Source organism: Pistacia vera, unplaced genomic scaffold, assembly GCF_008641045.1.
Source record: "Pistacia vera cultivar Batoury unplaced genomic scaffold, PisVer_v2 Contig94, whole genome shotgun sequence".
NCBI classification, from domain to species: Eukaryota; Viridiplantae; Streptophyta; class Magnoliopsida; order Sapindales; family Anacardiaceae; genus Pistacia; species Pistacia vera.
The window spans coordinates 449,559-472,872 of record NW_022196823.1 but is presented as its reverse complement, the minus strand read 5'-3'; the positions used below and the strand labels follow the sequence as shown (position 1 = coordinate 472,872).

General features: G+C 34.3%; 1 long non-coding RNA gene and 1 pseudogene across 1 annotated transcript; both read left to right on the top strand.

Moving 5' to 3' along the window:
• The first annotated feature begins 1,203 nt into the window (after positions 1 to 1,203).
• On the top strand, positions 1,204 to 2,807 carry LOC116120544 (annotated as a pseudogene).
• An 8,727-nt stretch (positions 2,808 to 11,534) lies between these two features.
• On the top strand, positions 11,535 to 12,367 carry LOC116120511. Its single transcript, XR_004126566.1, has 4 exons — positions 11,535 to 11,580; positions 11,689 to 11,764; positions 11,882 to 12,161; positions 12,279 to 12,367. It is a non-coding gene; the product is annotated as an uncharacterized LOC116120511 (long non-coding RNA).
• The last annotated feature ends 10,947 nt before the right edge of the window (positions 12,368 to 23,314 follow it).

The window sequence follows — 23,314 nt, the reverse complement described above, 5'->3', positions numbered from 1 at the left end:
TAGTTTTAATCACTTCGACACTAATTGATCATACTTAGTGGCTGATCGCATTGAACAAATATCTCCTAATTGATCAAATAATATTCGGTGCATGCATCAATCGGGAAGTGATTACATGTCATGTACGTTGATATGACTCGTCACTTTTCTAGTGGCTAATACATATTGATGCAGGGAACTAAGGGGTAACTCGTTCCCACTAAGAACGATGCGTTCAGTGGAACTAAACCAACCGATCAAACAAAGATAAACACCAATGCAGGATGGCGTAAACCCATTGAGGACTCACTGATAAACACCCACTAAAGACGGTGAATCCACATAGGATTCTAAAGAGTGACCACAAAGGTTACTTCGAAAATTTTTGTATATTTCTTCTCAAAGGCTCCTATTAAATTGTAAATAATGCTCTTAAATAGGTGCACAAAAAAACAGAATTTTTACACTTGTCCTAATCTTAACAACCCTAATGACAAATGTCCCTATTTTATTTCTCCTCCGTACATGTGTCATATTCTAGAATATTAAAACATAGTCCTTTAAGCTTGCTCCGCGATCTTAACCAACCCGCAGGTCATGTCAATAATTAAGTTATCGCGATGCTCCTACATCACATATGTAACGGTCTCATGTATTTTGTATTGTTATTTGTCAAATTCGCTTTCAACAATTAAACATTTGAAATTAGGTGTGAAAGAAATTTAGGAAGGTTAACCCGGAATTCCAACAACATGCATGCAACTTCTGAGAAGCTAGGACTTCTATATGTATGGGACCAATCTTAAATCTACTTTAATAAAATCACTCAATGCAAATACTTGACATACAGTAGAAAATGAAAGCTCTTGGCCGCCCTAATTTGACTTCAATTCAAACCAATGAAATTTATCAAAATTTGGTGTTTGGTTGTTCTCCATCAAAATTTAATAGAATTCTGATAGCATTAATCGTAGACTAGACTGGTGGAGCAAGTTATGAAATTAATTATTCTCAAATTAAGAGGAAATTAATTATTCTCAAATTAAGAGGAAATTAATTATCCAAAAAGAATAAAAATATGTGCGAAATCATGTTCTGAAATCACAGTAGTACAATAGACTTCAATAAAAATTAATTATTCTCAAAATTAAGATGCAACCTTGAATTCACGTTACAATTACTTGGGTGGCTGCTGAGACTTATTTATTCATGGAAAGACTTGGGTGGATGCTGAGCCTGAGATTTCCACACAACAGGATAGACTTTTAGTATCATATCAGTCTATATATACCTCTTGTAATACATCACTTAACTTCATAGACAGAGAGAGAGAAACCAAAGCAATGGCCATCATGTCTGCTCAACTTATATTTTGCCTTACCTTGGCCTTCCTCGTCTCAGTTATATATATTTCATTCTCTTTATTTTCATTAATTTATATAAGGGGAAGGCTCGGGAATGCCATATTTTTTACACAAATTATGATCAAAAATTTATGGCGTCAGATTTAAGTACTTTGAATGCTTGAGATTCAAGACAACTTACATGTTTAATGCATGGTTGTTAGTATCTTACGATACCCGATACGTATCATACGATACGATTCGATACAGATCGCCAATGATATGTATCAGAGAGTGTATCCTAAACCATTCGATACGTTGATATGTATCCTACGATATGATACGTATCCTTTCGTATTCTTAAAAATATCGATATAAATCGATACGACTTTATTAATTTGGGCCAAATGTCCAAAAAACAAAATCAGGTCGAAACCGGGTCACCCAACACGATTCACTAAAACTTGTCCAAATTTACCTATTTTGCATGAAGAAAGTGAAGAGGAATATGTATTGCCCATTTTATATGATAATAATAATATAAGTGGAGATATATATATTTTGCCTTACCTTGGCCTTCCTCGTCTCAGGTATATATAATTCATTCTCTTTATTTTCATTAATTTATATAAGGGGAAGGCTCGGGAATACAATATTTTTTACACAAATTATGATAAAAATTTTATGGCGTTAGATTTACGTACTTTGAATGCTTGAGATTCAAGACAACTTACATGTTTAATGTACTTTTAAAATGACATAATTCAGATTCAATCACAGTTTTTTGATAATTTGTTTAAAAATTTCGTGCTTCCAAATCCTCCCCGTTATATAAATAGCAAGTAATTTTATGTGTTGACACACATTTTAATTGGTTTACATGCAGGAGCCCACTTAGCAACAGTTTCCGTCAAAAACAATTGTCCATACACCATTTGGCCCGCAACTCTAGCAAACTCTAACCGTCCTCAATTATCAGAAACCGGGTTTGAGTGAGCCTCCGGAGGAACAAAGACCCTCGACATTCCTGCTCAATGGGCAGGCCGTTTCTGGGCTCGAACTGGATGTTCTGGCAGCTTCACTTGTGCCACTGCAGACTGCGGCTCAGGCCAAGTCCAATGCAATGGTAAAAGTGGAGCCACACCTGCTTCCCTAGTTGAGATAACGTTCCAAGCAGAAGATGGACAAGATTACTACAATCTTAGTCTCGTTGATGGCTTTAACCTTCCTGTTTCAGTTGCCCCACAAGGTGGGTCTGGTACTAGATGTACGCAAGCCACTTGCTCAAACAATGTGAACGTAGCTTGCCCGGAAAATCTACGACTCGTAGGATCCGATGGGAATGTGATTGGTTGCAAGAATGCATTGGAATATGCTACGTTTTTCAAGAGCCAGTGCCCTGAAGCTTATAGTTATCCTCAAGATGATCAGGTTGTGCGTGCATGCACTGCTGGGGCTAACTACGCCGTTACTTTCTGCCCATGAGGATGAGGGAGACGCTCAAACTCTTTCATATATACTATATATGAATAAAAATCAGTCCAAATCATGAAGCTTATGGACGTGCCAGTTATTTTCTGTCAAGAATTTGATAAATGTAATAACAAATGAACAAATATAGATTTCATTGCTAAACTATATTTTGTTTTATTTGATTGAAAAAATCATATTGATAGTTTCTTTTCTTGTTATTTCTTTAATAAACGTAGTGCCTTTATACATCTATTGTTTATTAAGTCATTAATCTCATTTGAACACGACTTGCCTGGCAAATCTACGACTCATAGGATCTGATGGGAATGTGATTGGTTGCAAGAATGCATTGGAATATGCTACGTTTTTCAAGAGCCAATACCCTGAAGCTTATAGTTATCCTCAAGATGATTAGGTTGTGCGTGCATGTACTGTTGGGGCTAACTACGTAATTACTTCTAGCCGGTCGTGCGCAATAACACTAGATTCCGGCAATGGTGGCCAGATCTGGCAATTATGGGTGGGTGGAGTTGTTTTTGTCAATTTATAAAACTTTTTTATTGGGGGTGTTTAGTTAAATTAACAAACTTATGGAGGCTTAAAAATTGAATATTATTAGATAAGATTTTGAGAGTAGAGAAATAAATATGCATTTTTTTAAGGATATGAATAGAATAATTTCAAAATAAGAAAGCAAACCTAGCAAAAAATGTTAGGTAATACTTATAAATACAATGACCCAACAACTAATATAAATTAAATAAATTAGAGAAGATGTTACGTTGGTTGTCACGTATGTTTATAGAAATAGTTTGTAGACAAGTCAAAGACAAAGGAAACAATGCATGTGATGTCAGTAGAGTCCCACTAAGAGAAAATACTTTTAATAATAATAATGTTGTTTTAACAAAACTAAAATAAGAGTAAAGGATTTGAATGGTAGATTAATCACAAAATTAAAATGGAAGTGAAATTTTAATTTAGATTAGGTTATGGAAATTTAGAGTTAGAGTTCATGTTAGATTCAATGTTAAAATTCAAAAACGTATATATAAAGTAAAATAGAGCAAATTTAAAAATTTGATTATCATTTTCAATAATTTAGAAATAAATTAAATTTGTTAGGACAAAAAATAAATTTAAAATTAAAGGGTGAAAATCAATTAGATGGGGGCTAAATATAATAGATTTATATCTAATGTGAACTAAATTGGCCAGCAAGAGCATTAATCTTTGAGCTATGAAATGCCTCATGTCACAAACCCAATAGAAACAGTTTCACTAAAAGGTGACCGTATCGAGATTACATTATATCACACTTTCCGCATTTTTGTCTTGGTTGATGACGTGGATCTATTTAGCATGTTTTTTAAAACTTAATTTATTCCTTTTGTTTTACTATTTTCACTGCCTGTCATTTAAGTCTACACGAAGGTTGAATACGCTTACGGCATGTGATTGCAGTCGACGTGTTGTGGAATGTTTGTGTGGATGAGAATAAGTCCTCCAAATGAAAAATTGATTTATCTTACGAATTTTTTGAAATATAATATATGTTTTCTTTCCAACTGAGTTTTACAACTAAATAAAAATTATATAAAATTCATGTAATATAAATATTATGTTCTTTTTTTCTTATTAATTGTATAATTTAGTTGTAAACATAATATTATTTTTTTCTTAAAAAGTTATCCGACATAGATTCAAGATACTTTCATGGTTTCTACAACAATACTTTGACTTTTTTTTTTCTTTTTAAATTAATACTTTTCGAAGTTTAAGTTTAGAGCCTGGATTTGCACTCAGCAGGGCTGTGCATTTGTGGGGTCTGTACTCTCTATGCTAATCCGTTTGGAATTAAATTATATTTTGGTCCTTGTCTTTAAGCTAACTTCCAAAATTTACCCTCCCTTTCTTGCTTCTTAAATTTATTAATTAATTAAATCCTGTATGTTAACAAATAGAGGCTAGTCTTTATCTAACTCTTTAATCAATTAATTGAGGTATTGTCACCACATGGGATGATTGATAAAAAAAAAAAAAAAATTGTTATCTATAAAATCTTTTACTAGGTCTTGGAATCCTAGAAGAAGGAGACACTTGGTAAAGAGAAATTGAAGCATCTCTTCCTATATATTTGTGATTTTATAATCTTTTCAAAGAATTATGTATATAGAAAAAATCCAATTAGACATACATTAATAAAGAGTTGATTTTAACTTTAATTATACAAATAGATCTACTACTTGAGTTTCCATCATTTTTTCCAAAATTAGAATTAAAAATAAATAAAATAAAATAAAATCCCTTTAAACTCACATTAAATACCTAGAAAAATCTTTTAAGTTTAATTGGTTTATTTTTCCTTAATTTGAAACTTATTAAAGTTTTTTTTTTTATATTATTTTTCCCGAATTAACTTCATTAGGTTTTTTCCTTACACCTTTTTTCCCTCAATTTCTAATTTCACCTTTTTTCTCTTCTTCAATTCAAATTTATTCTATTATGTTTCCGTGGTTTTTAATTTTATATTTTATCAAACAAACAAATACTTAAAAAAAAAATAATAGTTTAAACGTTATGAAAATTTAAGATTAGATTTATGCAAAATTTAATTAAAAATTGAAACAAAAATATAAATATATTAGAAATTATAATATTATTTCTATGTAATTAATTAAGGTTAAATTTAAAAAAAAAATTAAAATAAGGGATAAATCAATTAGGTGAGAGCTGAAAATCGCTTTCCAAACTTATTAATATACCAGAAATTAGCCAATGCTGCAATTATGAAACGCCTGATCCAGAGGTGGAATATGATGACTACCCAACCATCTTTGACTAATAAACGCAACGTGGCGCAAACCCAGTTTCCAAAGGGTGACCGTATCTGACGCTTTACCCGTTTTTGTCTTGGTTCATGCCGTGGCTCTATAGTATTTATTTTGATATTCTACGTCTTTTATGCTTATCGTTTTGGAATAAATTCCTTGTGGTCCTGTGTCTTTAACCTAAATTCCAATTTCACCCTCCTTCTCTTGCTTTTTTTAAAACATCTAACAACTCCAATTTCCAATTTATTTATATAATTATAATATTTTTTATATGGAAGTTGATAGGAAATTTTCGTTAAAAATAGTGAAGAAGCACAATTCAGTTTATATATATTTTAGTGTTTCTTAATTGACGATTGACCAAACATTGAATTAATTCATCAATGCAATTTGAAAGCTAAATTTTTGTGTGAATTCTGACAAAATATTTGGATAATATTATTTCATAAGGAACTAGTTGTGAAAATTATATTTTTTTTGATGATTTATTAGAATCATAATAAATACTGAGATTAAAGATAAGTTTTCCTTATGAATTTTTTATTGCTTATTTTTTTTCCCTTTTTTTCAAAACTCATTATTTACATTTCTTAACTAATATCTTATATTTCAAAATACCTTAAGAAAAAATCAAGTATTTTCTTTGAATTAATTATTCTCAAACACTTACTCACATATAATCAGTTGTAAAGTAAGTTGATTAGATTTATTATTCAAATATCTCCACTAATAACAATAAGACATAAATTCACGAAATATTCTCAACTTACACCACCTATAACCGCGTCTTGTGCCTCTCTTTTGTCTTTTTAATATTGAAAATTGTATTCTTTTCTCGAATTAATTAATTTATAGAGTTCTACATAAACTCTACTTAATTAATAATCAAATTTAAAGATTGTACATATATAATAATGTTAATGAATTTTGGTGCAATTTTTTCTTTCACAAATAATCAAAGTAAATCATTTAATTTTCTATATCTTCGAACAATATAACAGAAAAAATGAAAATAATATAATTTATTAAAAAATAAAATTACACATTCGTGTATGAGCAAAATGTTCTATAAATATAAATAATCAAAGGTTTTTATATGATCACTTTCATCTCTATTAGTCAAAGCAAAAAACGAAAATAATTTATATAGATGAAATATAACAAATAATCATCTCTAATTGTTAATTATTCAATTATTTGAGTGGTTTCCCACTTCTCACTTCCCACACTAAAAGAGTAAAACATTTTAATTTAGCACTTCAATTTCAAGCATTCTTAGAGAAATTTAAACCCCTTCTGCCTTTTGCTTCGCTCATCTTTCTTGTGACAACATCCGAATTCTTTCTTCTTTTCGACAACTGAAACCATGGAAGTGTGGCGGAGCCCATGTCTCTGTGCTCTTTGAGGAGTTGGTTAAGAATTGGGGTCCGTTGAGGTGCGGTCATTTGCTCGTCAACTCTTTGGAGGGGTAGATTCGAGTTAGAAAAACTGAAAACTACGTTGGAGAATATTAAAGACCTGCTTACTGATGCTGAAGAAAAACAACTGTCAGAAAGAGCTGTGAAAGGCGGCTTGCCGAACTTCAAAACTGGGCTTATGATGCAGAGGACATACTGGATGAGTTTGCCTATGAATTAGCTTTGCGTCGCCACCTAAGGCAGAGAACGTAAGGCTAGCTCCAGCAAGGCACTGAACCTCGCTACTAGACCCAGTTTCAATTTCAGCATGTGGTTAAGATCAAAAACACAATAGCCAGTTGGAACAACTCCGCGAAGCATCAAAAGACTTTATTCTTAAAGGGATCACAGGAGGACATCAAGTGCTGTTTCAGAGGCCTAAGACCAGAGGAAACTTCAAGCGTCCCACCTGAACAACAGTTCATGGCAGACATGAAGATGAAACCAAACTACTTGAACTGGTGAAAAATGATCACCGAGTGTGCCAATAAATTTCGAGTGATAGCCATCGTCGGCATGGGAGGGATCGGAAAACGACAATTGCTCGAGCGGTGTACCATCACAACGACCTGGAAGGTTTCAGTTTGACAAGCATGGGTTTGTGTTTCACAGATTTTTGATATTCTCACTATCTCAAAGAATATCCTTCGGTCATTAAACACTCTTCATCCCCAATCCAAATAATTAAATGAAGCACAAGTTGAACTGCAGAAGGCAGTAAATGGGAAAAAAATCTTGATAGTATTAGACGATGTTTGGGAGTGACTACAGAAAATGGGAACAGCTTATGTCTCCCTTCAAAGCTGGTGCACCTGGAAGCACGATGATTGTCACAACACGCGATAGATCTGTTGCTAAAAGAATAAGATGCCTGATTCTGATATTTATGCTTTACAGAGTTTATCCGATGAGCTTGTTGGTCCTTGTTTTGGGAGCACGCACTTGCGATTGTGCAGCTGCTAATGTTGATCTAATTGCGATTCAATTCGTAAGAGAGTTCTTGAAGATGTAGTGGTCTACCTCTGGCAGCAAAGACCTCGTGGTCTTTACACTCTACGATTAATACTTGGGAAAGAATATTAGACAGCGAAATATGGAATTCATTTAAAGAAAAGATACCGTATGTAGTTCTCTCTCCCTCCGCATTTAAAAGAGTTTTTGCGTATTGTGCGGTCTTTCCAAAAGGCTATGAATTTGAGAAAATGAACTTATACTTTTATGGATGGCAGAAAGTATCTCAACAATCTGATGAGCAACTGACGAGATGGACGAGACAGGTCTGTACTTTACTAATTTGTGTTCAGGTCTCTTTTTCAAAATATCATAATTTGGTTCTAAATATGTAATGCATGATCTTGTCCACGATCTAGCTGAATTGGTTTCAAAGAATTTAATTTCAGATTGAGAAGCCATTTTAAGCTATCAGAAAATGTTAAAGAATTCGTCATTTTTTCTATCTTTCTGATGGTTATGATTTAGAAAAGAAATTTAAAAGCTTAGAAAACTTACGAGTTTAAGAACATCTTCCGATGTATGAAAGTAATTATGTTGTAATTACATAACTGCTATGGTTTTTTTGATTTGCTGCCAAGGATTAAAAAATTGAGAGTACTATCTTTTCAATGGTACTACATCCCTTATTTACCTTCATTCATTGGAGATTTGATATCTAAGGTATCTCAACTTTTCTTACACTGAAATCAAAAGTTTGCCGAGTCAACAAGCAATTATTAAGCTTGCAAACTTAATTATATAAAGATTGTTCTCGTCTTGTGAAGTTACTTTGCAATATGAGATATTTGACCAATTATATCATCTTGATATAAGTGGTCAAAATTCATTGAAAGATGCCGTCAAGATGAAAGAGTTAAAAATCTCCACTGTTGACCATTTATTGTGGGGAAGGAATCGAGCTCAAGTTGGAAGATTTGAAGAGCTTAAGTTTTCTTCAAGGAGAGCTTCACATTTCAAAATTAAGATGTGAGGATCCAGAGCAAATAGGGGGACAAATACTGGGCAATAAGAACAATCTAAACGTCTTGTTACTAGAATGGGGAAATGAATTGTTTGAGGACTCACAAAGAATGTAGAATGTATGTACTTGACAAGCTGAAACCTCCAAGCAGTTTAGCAGAACTCACTATCATGCTATGGTGGTCAAAGTTTCCCGTCCAATTGGTTCAAAGATCCAGCATCATTCTCTAATTGGTGGCCCTCAAATTAGAAACTGTGAAAAATGTAAATCCTTTGCCTTCACTTGAAATGTTGAGCTCACTTAAAGACTTAACCTTCAAAGGAATGGCAAGTCTAAAAAGGATGGATTTCCAAATGCCTTTGAAGTCATTAGAGGTTCTTCTTTTAATGAATTTGCAAGAATGGGAGCATTGGGACACTTGGAGAGGAAATGAAGATGTTGAAAGATTCGCTCAACTTCGTGAACTTTGCATCAAAAAATGTCCCAAACTTACTGGAGAATTTCCTGATCATCTTCCTTCATTGAGAATTTCGCGACTGTCCAAAGTTGATGGTTTCAATCTCAAGTTTGCCAGAAGAATGCAAAGTAAATATTGATTTTTTTAGTTATGGAGTGGTGTGCAATGACAGTTCAATTAATTTTGAAAGCCTGGATTCTTGACGGCTTTCAAATATTCCAGAGGTTGAAAGTAAATTAAAGCAAGGATCCCAAAGAGTAGAATCTTTAAGGATTGACGGCAACGATGAGATGATGGATTCGTGGCAAAATATGCCTGATATTGAGAGGTCATCAGTACAGGGAGGTATGCATGGTCTCATCTTCCTTAAAAAGTTAGAATTAGAGAATTGTAAAAATGATTTTGTTTTCTTTGAAAACACCAATTTTCTTCCCAATCTAAGTGCTCTTACGTTCAATACATGCCAAACTCTAATATCCTTACCCGGAGGATTGAAGCAAAAGAACCTGGAAACATTGAGCATTTGGAGATGTAATTCTCTAAGATCCATTGATTGTAGCATGCTACCTTCATCTCTAAAAAGCTTGAGATATATGATTGTGAGAAACTGGAATTTTTGAAGGATTTAAGTACTTCCCTTCTCAAGTACTTAAGAATTTATTTGTGCCATTCTCTCACGTGCACATTACCACCTGAGTTGCCTGAGACACTCGAAGAGCTTTACATTTTTTCTTGTTTGGAAATTATACAATGACCAAAACTCAAATCTTTGCAAAGTTTGCCATCCTCACTTCTGCGTTTACGGGTTTTCAATTGTCCATTGCTAACAAAACAATGGAATAGGGGTAAAAAAAGATATTGCTCAAAGATTGCTCACATTCCCGTCGTTCTTATAGATGGCAAATTCATCTTCAACTCAAAGGAAGAAGACAGCGATTAATCATCTGATTAACCAAGGTTTGTCATTTTCTTAATTACACCTTTACTATTATATAGATTCTTATCTTACAGAGTATTTTTTGATCTTCTGCCTTCATTTTTCAATTAACCAAGTCATTATCTCATTTGAACTTGCCAGATGATCATCAATAAAATCTAGCAGTGGTGGTTTGTGCAGGTAATTTTAAAATTTCTTATAATATTTATTAGTCAACTTGAATATAATTCCTTGTATCTGAAATTCAAATCCAAATTTACTAATTTAAAGTTCATATAGATCGCAAATACATCTTCAATTTAAAGGAGGTAGAAAGCGATAAATAATCTGATTATCTAAGGTTTGTCATTTTCTTGATTACACCTCTTCTATTATGTAGATTCTTATCTAATAGAGTATTTTTTGAACTTCTGCATTAATTTTTCAGTGAACCAAGTGATTATCTCATTTGAACTTGTCAGATGATCATCAATAAGAATGTAGTAGTGGTGGTAATTTGTGCAGATAATTTTAAAATTATTCTTATAATATTTTATTAGTCAACTTGTACCTGAAATCCAAATCCAAATCCAAATTTACTAATTTCATAAATTCACTGTCACAAATATTTAAGATTCATTTTATATTTTTCCAGTAAATTGATTGTAATCTCTGCAGTCTGTACCACTCTGCATTTGGACACTCTTTGTGTGTGAAAAAAAAAAAAAAAAAAAGGGAACTTCAAACTTGGACAAATTCTAATTTCTGGAATTCTTAATACAAGAAATTATTCATGTTCTTGTTCTTAATTCTACTTTTTCTTGTTTTGAGAATAACTCCTCTGCCTCAAGTTTAAACTTAACTTTTACTTTCAGAAGTAGAGTATGGCATTTTGATAGCAGAATACTTGCAAATTGGAAGTGGTTTTTCTGTTCCAAAACTACTCTACTTTGTCATCTCATAGATTTTCTCAACTCTTGTGGTTCAAAGGTTATCAAAAGTAAGCAATATCTGCAATTTTTGATAAAAACATATGCTAAAGATCCTTGCTACTATGCTTTCCAGATCTGGGTTCTACTATTGCATTGGCATGAAGTTTTTCCTTTAGATTCATTTTTCTTCAAGTGACGTTGTCTCCATGTTCACGTAACCAACTGTTAGAACCTAACTCCTAGCATGTCTAATTTTTCTAGATCTAAACTTTAATGACTGGTATGTCTACTTGCACTTTTAGAACCTAACTCCTGGCTTCAGGTTTGGAGCTGTGGATTCCTTGCTAAAATTACAATACAGAGTTTGGAGCTTCTAGCTGTTGCAAATGTTAATCAAGGTGCATTTTTTTGCTTCTATGTGTAGTTTCTTTATTGTTGTCTCCTTGTTTTTGTTTTGTGCAAAGAGCTTATTTAAGGAATCATTATTTACCCTCTATGGAAACAATACCATACAGGATCCCTACACTTAGATTAACATTGCAGGATTCATTGGACGGCTTAAAATTTGCCTCTCCAACTTCATGTAAGTATATTTGACACCATTTTTATATATCTAAACTCTTAACAAATGATGATCCCTAATCATTTTCTTTCGCCTATCTAATTGCACATATTGAACCTTACTCTTGGATTTGCATATGGAGTCCACCAAATGATGGGAGAAAACCAAGTAATGGACCTCTATATATCTTGCTAAAGCAGAACAACTAGTCAATGTTCATGTAATGCAAGCACGTGAGATATTTTTTTCTCAATCCTTTTATGTAGTCTCATTTTTACATTTTCCCAACATCATTGCCCTTTTATTCCAAGAAAGCATGTCTTCTTATTTTGTATTCGTTAATATTCAAGGTGTGCTAAGAATGTCAAGATGAAATCAACACAACTTCAAGGGAGTGATATGTCAACCTTGGATGGAAGACTTGAATAAAATGTCTAGCTTATGTTATTTCTATCGTAGCTTATGTGATCAATCAGTTTCTGGTGGTACGACATTTCTAACTTGGATAAGAAATTATTTTACATTTTGAGATCTTCGAAACAATGACGACAAGTTCATGTCTGTTCTGTAGGGTCAAAGAATAAAAATCTCTATAATCTCATCTCATGAACTTTGGGGGTTAGAAGGTGTTCAACTTATATATTTTGCCAAAGAAGTCTTGTTGGATCTGATAACTTCAAGTCCTTACCAAACCAACTAAATAGTCTCACATTCCTTAAGTAATTTCTCAATCGAAATGCTCTCAAAGTTGCGTTATTTGTTGTTGGTTTGCCTAGTTGCAACACAAATATTGATATTTGTCCCTTGTTAATCAATAGTTCATAGAAAGAAAGGAAAAGGGAAGACAGGGCTAGAAATCTCCTGAAGCAAATGGATGAGATTAAAAAACATTAAATTACTTCAGAAATTTGTAAGTTGTAATTGTACTCTTGTATCAATTGTTTCAATTATTTTTATAGTTGTGTCAATTTCATAATTCATTTTTCTTTGTTTTGCAAGTGATCTAGCACCATGAACTTACAGTGATGATAAGAGGAATGTGAAGCCTGAAAAATTGCATTGGCAGGGCAGCAGTGAAGGCAAAGGAATTGAGATAATTTCTTCATCCAAAAGCAAATTAATGTTTTCACCATCGCCAGCTTCTTTGATTATATATAGGCTGGTCCGTGATGTTGTTACAACATTGTGTAGGTAAAGAGTGAGTATTGTGAGTTGTGAGGACTTCATTTTTTGGATTTGTGTGCATAAAGTGGGAGAGTGTCAAAGAAAGTGAGAGATGGGTGTATGAGGGCTTTGGGTTCAGGTTCTGGGTTTGGGTTCAACATGAGTGTATTAGATTTGTACAATTATTCTTCAATTTAGTCATTTGACTTATATCTCGTGGATGTAGGCATGATTTTGCCAAACCACGTAAATTTGATGTTCTTATGTGTGTGATTGTCTTATTGCCTCTACTTTCTTAACAGAGTATGCAGTCATCGGAGCTATGATAAAGTCATTGCAATTTTTTTATGCAGTATGTTTTAGTCAAGCTGATTTCATCAAAATTGAAGCTAGACATTTTGATATAATTATATTATAGGAAGGAAGAGAGATCATTAAAAACAGAGAGAAACCTAAGAAAAGATTTGGCCTTTTTAGATCATCTACTCCGTGAATATGATGCTTAATGTCTTATATTTGAGTTGATAAGTTTTCTGCTAACTAGTAATAGTACTAAAAGTGTGCTAATATCATGAACAAGGCAATATCCCAAGTAAAGATTAGTGCTCATATACAAGGTATTCTATACACCACAATTAATTAGTGCTCATATACAAGGTATTTTCATAGGAACGTCCTTGTGAACAATTCCTATAGTTTTAGTTTGTCGGATTGTTGATGACAGCAAATGGAATCATTTCTTAGCTACTTTCAACACCACTCAAACAGGGCTTAGAAGCTCCATAATAAAAGAAAGCCATCTTTTTGATAACTCATCTGCAGTTCGAATTGCTGAAAAACACCTTTAACAGAATACATGTCAAGAAATCTCCTTAAGAAAATTGATGAGACTAAAAAGCATGACTTACCTAGTAACTTCTAGTCTTTACTTCAGTAATTTGTAAGTTGTAATTGAACCTCTTGTATTAACTGTTTCACTTTTTTTTTTTTTTCATCTGTGTCAATCTCATTCTTTCTCTTTGTTTTGCAGGTGATCTAGTAACAGGATTGGAAAATTAAGTTCGTTAACTCCAACACGCTCTTCGAAACTCCAATGCATCCAACATTTCGTAACAAACTTTTCTCTCTCTGTTAACCAAGAGAGAAAACTCGAGAGAAATGAAAAATGACTTTGACTGCCCAATTAAACTTTGACTTCCACATGGGCATAAATCAATTGCCACCTCACAACAAACCTCCACCTTGGCACTTGATCATTGCCCTCACTTACTGCCCTGGAAATTCCTTCTACTTTTCTTCAATGTGAAGAAGGCTCTTAAAGAGCCTCAACTTGTCCAAGACAACAGACTTGGTGAACATGTCTGCTGGGTTTTCGCAACCAAGAACTTTCTCCACCTTGATGGCTTTATCTTCAAACAAATTCTTTATAAAATGCAACCTGACATCAATGTGTTTTGATCTCTCATGTAACACTTGATTTTTACATAGAAAAATTGCACTTTGGCTGTCACTCTTGATTGGAACCTGCTGCTGGTTCAAACCCATTTTTTCAAGCATTCCTTTGAGCCACATTGCTTCTTTAACGGCCTCTATAATGGCAACATATTCTGCTTCCATAGTTGACAAAGTAACAATTGCCTGCAGATTAGCTTTCCAAGAAACTAGATTATTCCAAAAAGAGAAACAGAAACCAGTCATGGATTTCCTATTGTCACATTTCCTGCATAATCAGCATCCACATATCCTACAATGATATTTCCTTGATTTTGCTCCCTACTATAAACAATTCCAGTAGTCATTGTACCCCTCACATACCTAATCACCCATTTTACAGCTTCCCAATGATTCTTCCCAGGATTACTGATAAACCTACTTACAAAACTAACTGCAAAGGCTAAATCAGGTCTGGTACACACCATCAAATACATCAAGCTCCCTATTGCATTTGCATACGGAATGCAGTTCATTTCCTTCCTTTCTTCTTCTGTTTCTGGGCATTGAACTGAACTGAGTTTAAAGTGCTGTCCTAAGGGTGTTTTGACAGGTTTGGAATTGCTCATATTAAACTTCCTGATAACTTTTCCAGCATATTCCTTTTGTGACAAGATCAATTTTCCAATCTTTCTATCCCTTTCAATATTCATTCCTAGGATTTTCTTAGCTTGCCCTAAGTCTTTCATTTCAAATTGTCTACTCATCTCTTCCTTAAACCTAGCAATTTCAGAAAGATCTTTACAAGCAACAAGCATATCATCTACATACAAAGCTAGATAAATGTAGCACTCACCATACAAACACTTAAAATAAAAGCAACCATCAAAGCTACTTCGAATAAATCCAGCATTCACCATAAACCAGTCAAATTTTCTATACCACTGCCTAGGTGACTGCTTTAATCCATACAGTGATTTTTTCAACAAACAAACCTGGTTTGTAGACCCCTTTTCAAACAATTCAGGCTGCTCCATCAGAATTCTTTCTTCTAAATCACCATTCAAGAAAGCAGTTTTGATGTCTAATTGTTCCAATTCTAAATCAAACTGAGCAACTAAGCCTAAAAGAATTCTGATAGTGGTATGTCTCACAACTGGTGAGAAAATTTCATTATAATCAACTCCTTCAACCTGTGTGAAACCTTTGGCTACCAACCTAGCGTTAAACCTAGGTGCTTCTACCCCTGGTATACCCTCTTTCCTTTTGAAAACCCATTTACACTTAACCACCCTACTGCCTTCAGGTTTGTTAACAAGGATCTAGGTCTGATTTTTGATTAAAGACTCATATTCTTCTTGCATGGCAAGTTTCCATTCCCTGGAATCTTTACTAATCATGGCTTCCTTAACAGTCCTAGGCTCATCATCAATCTCTTCAGCAATTTGAAGAGCAAATGCTACCATGTCAGCATCTGAGTACCTCTTAGGTGGTCTAATTTCCCTTCTTTCCCTATCTCTAGCTAGTTGATAATTTTGCAAGTCATGTCCATCATCATCATTATCACCATGTTCACCTAAGCTAGATTCTTCCTCCTGGGTATGGGAATCTGAAACAGGATTGCTCAGACTTGAAAAATCTCCACCTAGATCCAGATTTAAGACCTCTGTCCTATCTGCATTGTTACTCTCTTCCTGACCCAAAATACCCAACTCATCTTCATTAAATCTGACATCTCTACTAATGATACACTTTTTCCCTCCAATATCCCAACATTTATAACCCTTAATGCCATCAGGATATCCTAAGAAAATGCACCTAATAGCCCTTGGTTGTAACTTATCAGCTTTTTCATGAACAAAAACAGTGCAGCCAAAAACCCTAAGGTTACTATAGCTTGCAGGATGCCCAAACCATTTTTCCATGGGTGTTTTTAAACTAATAGCAGATGAGGGTATTCTGTTAATTAGGTAAACTGCCGTGTGGCCAGCCTCTACCCAAAACTTGGTGGGTAACTTAGAACAAGATAATAGGCTTCTAACCTTTTCTAGAATGGTCCTGTTCATCCTTTCTGCTAAACCATTCTATTGGGGTGTGTGCCTTACAGTCCTATGCCTCAGAATTCCACTTTCCCTACACAGATGATCAAAATCTTCATTTATGAATTCTAAACCATTATCAGTTCTAAGTTTCCTAATTTTCTTCACAGTTTGGTTTTCAATCATGACTTTCCAATCTCTGAATTTCCTAAAAGCCTCTCCTTTAGTTTTCAAGAAATAAACCCAGACCCTCATAGAATAGTCATCTATTATGCTGATGAAATATCTACAACATCCCAAGGATGGATATTTAGTAGGTCCCCAAACATCTGAATGGATATAGTCTAAAATAGACTTAGAACAGTGGTTTCCCACACTAAATCTGATTCTATTCATCTTCCCATAAATGCAGTGATCACANGTCGTCAGGAACCCTAGAAACAGCTGCTTTCTCTTCATCGCTACCGCTACGCACCCAAACCCCAGGTGCAGGTCCTGGAGGTCTCTTAAACTTGAAAGTTTTGAATAGAGTAAAGGGAAAGCAAGAGCAAGAAATTTTGTGCTTCTTATTTGAATCCATAATGTTGAAAATGCTGAACCACTTGAAAGTAAGAAACAAGTTAGTCTAGTCTTGAATTTTCATTGAGAGGAGGGTCATTGAATTTATAGTGACGTAATGATCTCAGAAGAGGCCACTATGTGAGTTACTATTATTATTATTTTAACGAATTAAGTTCTTTATTTAAAGATTCTGTCGACATATTTTATACTGGTTCACACGCTAATTAATTTCAACCTTTCATAGATACAATACATCAAATAAAGCATTTGATGATGAGCTTTAAAATTTATTGTAAAAGTGATATTGACAATATACACATACAATCAGATCTTTAGTTACAGCGATTAATGATACAATATAACAAAGAATTTAATACTTCATATGTGTACTTCAATTTGCTCCAATGTAGAGGGAACTAAATGGTAGGTGGAGAAACCACTGATTAATTTGTTCTTTTAGATATATAGGAGCTATATTTTAATAATGGATTTAATGAAACAAACCAATTAATTTTATTCCCATCTTCTATTTGAGTTGCTCCACACGTTTCAATGAAAAATCTCAACCTGCAGTTATATTCATGCCACTTACCCATTTCATACTTGTAAAGAAGTAGAAAAGAAAGACAAAAAGAAAGCTAGGAAACAAACCCTAAAAAGAATATTGTTCATGTTGTGTGGTCACAAATTATGTGTTGTTATATATAAAGCTTTTAGTCTTTCCTTCTTCCTTTCTTTCTACTCTTTTCCCATAAAATCATTTTGCCAATAATTCTGCTACAGCTCGACCCAACTTTTGAGTGTTGGTTCATATTTTTATTCATTTTTAATGTCCAAGGCAGTAATTTATAATTGAAACGCCACATTTCATTCCAATTGTTGGCTTTTTATATCCTCCAAAGGTGTGTTTGGTTGGGGGTTATATGAGATTACTGAGATAAGTCATCTTATATTATTTGATTATCACGTTTGGTTGTCAAGTAATATAAGATTTTGGTAATTTTTCAATACCAATAATAGTTACTGTTAGTAATATTGAATTGAAAGTAATCTAATTAATTTTATTTTCTTAGGTATTTTAAGGTTATTTGGTTATCTTATTTTTGTTACAATTTTACTCCTTATTAATAAAATTTTAAGACAATAATGCCCTTGTTTTAACAACAATTTACAAAAATACCAATTGACTATTTTATCCTTATTTACAAAGCTTTTAGGACGTAAATACCCTTGAAATTATACAAAATTACCCAAGGGTGGTGGTTGGATTTGGCCACCACTACCAGTCATGGGAAACCATTGTCGGCGACGACAGAATGGAGCACGACAGGCCATATCTAGCAAGTCGTGCACCGATAAGGTTGGTTCTGGCCATGGATCTGTGATTTATCACCAGAAACAACCAGATCTGGCTGTGAAATGACCATTGTTTTACGGCCAACTATTTGGCCTTTCACGGCTAGATCTCCAATTTCGCTGCCGCCGACAGTGGTGGCAAGCTACCAGCAATGGCTTGGGCTGGATGGGGGTGTTTTTGTTAAGTTTTAAATTTGTTTTTGTGCTGAGGTGTTTTTAACTAAATTTGAAATGGAGGAGGTTAAAAAAATTATTCAAAAAATAATATTATATTAATATTTAAAAAGAGGGCAATTTAATAAGTTAAATAACATACTTAATTTATACCTCCCAACTAAACATATTAATATAACATATCCCTAATTTATTTCAACCAACTAAACACATTTTCCTAAACATCACAGTAATCTCAAGTAATCTATCGTTAAAACTTAAGAGACAAACCGCAAAACAACAAAGCAAGAAAAACAACATTCAAACAGCAGTATAATTCAATTAAGCAGCAGATAAATCCACCTATATGTAGCAGATAAAAATGAAAGTAAAGGGGACAGAGATTTATAGTGGTTCGGTAATTCTAAGATTACCTACATCCACTCTCCAGGGCAATAAGCAATTTTCAATATGAGAATAAGAGAATCTTACAAAGTACGCTCACCCTTTACACAGTGCACACACCCCTCTGTAAACCCAGATCTCAACACCTCTCATACACCACACACCAAATAACCAAGCATTAGATTCGATTATACAGAAGAAGAAAACAGAAAAACAATCCAGCTAAGACCTACCACTACGTTGTTCCACAACGCTCTTCTAAACTCCAGCGCATCCGCATTTCGTAACAAACTTTTCTTCTCTGGGAACCAAGAAAGAAAACTCGAGAGAAATGAAAAATGAGCAAAACCTAATTTGAATTAGGTTTATTGAAAACTAGTTTTGACTAAATTGCCCCTTAGCTTTAGCAAAATGACTTTGACTGCCCAAATTAAACTTTGACTTCCCATGGGCATAAATCAATTGCACCTACAACAATTCCACCTTGGCACTTGATTATTGCCCTCACTTACTGCCCTGAAATTCCTTCTACTTTTCTTCAATGTGAAGAAGGCTCTTAAGAGCCTTAACTTGTCCAAGACAACAGACTTGGTGAACATGTCTGTGGGTTTTCACAACCAGGAACTTTCTCCACCTTGATGGCTTTATCTTCAATCAAATTCCTTATAAAATGCAGCCTAACATCATGTGTTTGATCTCTCATGAACACTTGATTTTTACATAGAAAAATTGCACTTTGGCTGTCACTCTTGATTGGAACTCTGCTGGTTCAAACCCATTTCTTCAAGCATTCCTTTGAGCACATTGCTTCTTTGACAGCCTCCGTAATGGCAAAGTATTCTGCTTCCGTAGTTGACAAAGTACAATTGCCTGCAGATTAGCTTTCCAAGAAACCAGATTATTCCAAAAAGAGAAACAGAAACCAGTCATGGATTTCCTATGTTACATTTCTTGCATAATCAGCATCCACATATCCTACAATGATATTTCCTGATTTTGCTCCCTACTATAAGCAATACCAGTAGTCATTGTACCCCTCACATACCTAAGCACCCATTTTACAGTTCCCAATGATTCTTCCCAGGTTACTCATAAACCTACTTACAAACTAACTGCAAAGGCTAAATCAGGTCTAGTACACACCATCAAATACATCAAGCTCCCTATTGCATTTGCATATGGAATGCAGTTCATTTCCTTCCTTTCTTCTTCTGTTTCTGGGCATTGAATGATCTGAGTTTAAAGTGCTTCCTAAGGGTGTTTTAACAGGTGGAATTATCATATTAAACTTCCTGAAACTTTTCCAGCATATTCTTGTGACAAGATCAATTTTCCAATTTTTCTATCCCTTTCAATATTCATTCCTAGGATTTTCTTAGCTTGCCTAAGCTTTCATTTCAAATTGTCTACTCATCTCTTCCTAAACCTAGCAATTTCAGAAAGATCTTACAAGCTACAGCATATCATCTACATACAAGCCAATAAATGTAGCGTCACCATACAAACACTTAAAAGAAAGCAACATCAAAGCTACTTCGAATAAATCCAGCATTCACCATAAACCAGTCAAATTTTCTATACCACTGCACTAGGTGACTGCTTTAATCCATACGTGATTTTTTCAACAAACAAACCTAGTGTTGTAGACCCTTTTCAAACATTCAGGCTGCTCCATCAGAATCTTTTCTTCAAATCACTATCAAGAAAGCAGTTTTGATGTCTAATTGTTCCAATTCTAATCAAACTGAGCTACAAGCTAGAAGAATTCTGATAGTGGTATGTCTCACAACTGGTGAGAAAATTTCATTATAATCAACTCCTTCAACCTGTGTGAAACCTTTAGCATCAACCTAGCTTTAAACCTAGGTGTCTTCTACCTGGTTATACCCTCTTTCTTTTAAAACCCATTACACTTAACCATCCTACTGCCTTAGGTTTGTTAACAGAGATCGGTTGATTTGATTAAAGACTCATATCTTCTGCCATGGCAAGTTTCCCATCCCTGGAATCTTTACTAATCATGACTTCCTTAACAGTCCTAGGCCATCATCAATCTCTTCAGCAATTTGAAGAGCAAATGCTACCATGTCAGCATGTGAGTACCTCCGTGGTAATTCATTCCCTTTTCCCATCTCTAGCTAGTTGATAATTTTGCAAGTCATGTCCATCATCATCTTATCACCATTTTCACCTAAGTAGATTCTTCCTCCTGGGCATGGGAATCTGAAAAGTATCTGAAACAGGATTATTCAGACTTGAAAATCTCCACCTAGATCAGATTAGACCTCTGTCCTATACATCGTTACTCTCTTCCTGACCCAAAAACCCAACTCATCTTCATTAAATCTGACATCTCTACTAATGATACACTTTTTCCCTCCAATATCACATTTATACCTTAATGCCATCGGTATCCAAAAAAATGCACCTAATAGCCCTTGGTTGAACTTATCGTTTTTCATGAACAAAAACAGTGCAGCCAAAAACCCTAAGGTTACTATAGTTTGCAGGATGCCCGGACCATTTTTCCATGGTGTTTTAAACTAATAGCAGATGAGGGTATTCTGTTAATTGGTGAACTGCCGTGTGGGCAGCCTCTGCCAAAACTTGGGGGTAACTTAGAACCTGATAATAGGTTAACCTTTTCTAGAATGTCCTATTCATCCTTCAGCTAAACCATTCTGCTGGGGTGGTGCCTTACAGTCCTATGCCTCAGAATTCCATTTCCCTACACAGATTATCAAAATCTTCATTTATGAATTCTAAACCATTATCAGTTTAAGTTTCCTAATTTTCTTCCCAGTTTGATTTTCAATCATGACTTTCCAATCTCTGAATTTCCTAAAGCTCTCCCTTAGTTTTCAAGAAATAAACCCAGACCCTCCTAGATATAGTCATCTATATGCTGATGAAATATCACAACCTCCCAAAGATGGTATTTAGTAGGTCCCCAAACATTAATGGATATAGTCTAAAATAGACTTAGAACAATGGTTTCCCACACTAAACGATTATGTTCATCTTCCCATAAATGCAGTGATCACAGAAAACCAACTTCTCTATTTTATCTCCTCCAAGAACCTTTTGCTTACCAGCTCAACTAAACCTGTCACTAATGTGCCCTAATCTCCTATGCCATAAAGTTGTCTTATTAGACTTCGGATAAGGATACTGCTGCTGTTCAGTGATGGTTAACATTTAAAATATACACATTCCATCTCACCCTTCATCACAACTAAGGACCCTTTAGTTACTTAAGAACTCCACCTTAGCTTATAACAATAGCCAATTGAATCTAGACTTCCTAGAGAAACTAAGTTTTTTTTAGCTCTGTATGTATCTAACATCAGTGAGCCATTTTGAGCTTCCATCATGCAATTCAGCCTTAACATCTCCTATTCCTAAGACTCTACAAGTGCATTATTTCCTCAACACCTTTCCAGACTCAGTTTCTAAAGTTTGAAGAAAACTCCTGTTTGGAGTCATGTGGAAAGAACAGCCAGAATCAAGTACCCATTCAGCATCAGTTTCATTTTCAGAAACAACTAACACATCAGAACTCTCATAACCATCAGAAGCTATATCTACACTTCCACTAGCATCCTTTTCCCCACTTTTTCTTCCTATCAGGACAGTCCCTCTAAAATGACCTTCCTTAGACAGTGAAACATTTCCTAGTGAACTTAGACTTAGACTTTGATCTACCCCTGAATTCCCTTCTTGTGGCCTTTTTATAGTCTCTTCCTCTTACATAAAACCCCTCACCATCTAGTTTACCTTCCTTTTTAAATTAGCATCCTTAGTAGTAATTGCTACCACTACTTCATCTAGTTTAAGGGTTTGCCTGCCATACTTAAGGGTGTCCACAAAGTTAGAGAAATTTTTTGGAAGTGAGTTAATTAGGATTACTGCTTGATCTTCATCCTCAACCTTAACACTAAGCCCTTCTAGATCCTGTACTAGTTTCATAAAGTCATTCATATTGTCTCCTAATACTTTGTTTTCATGCATTTTAAAACTGAACAGCTTCTGTTTTAAAACTAACCTATTAGGAGAGGACTTTGACAAGTATAAAGAGTCTAGTTTTTCCCAAATTTCAAATGGTGATTCCATTTTCTTAACTTCCCTTAAGACCTTATCCCCTAAACCTAGAATTAGGGTACTGTACGCTTTATCTAAAAGATTTTTCTTCTCCTTCTCAGACAGGGAGTCTGGTAAACTATCCTTACCTTCTAAAGTGTAAGCCAAACCATCCTTAACTAAGATAGCCCTCATTT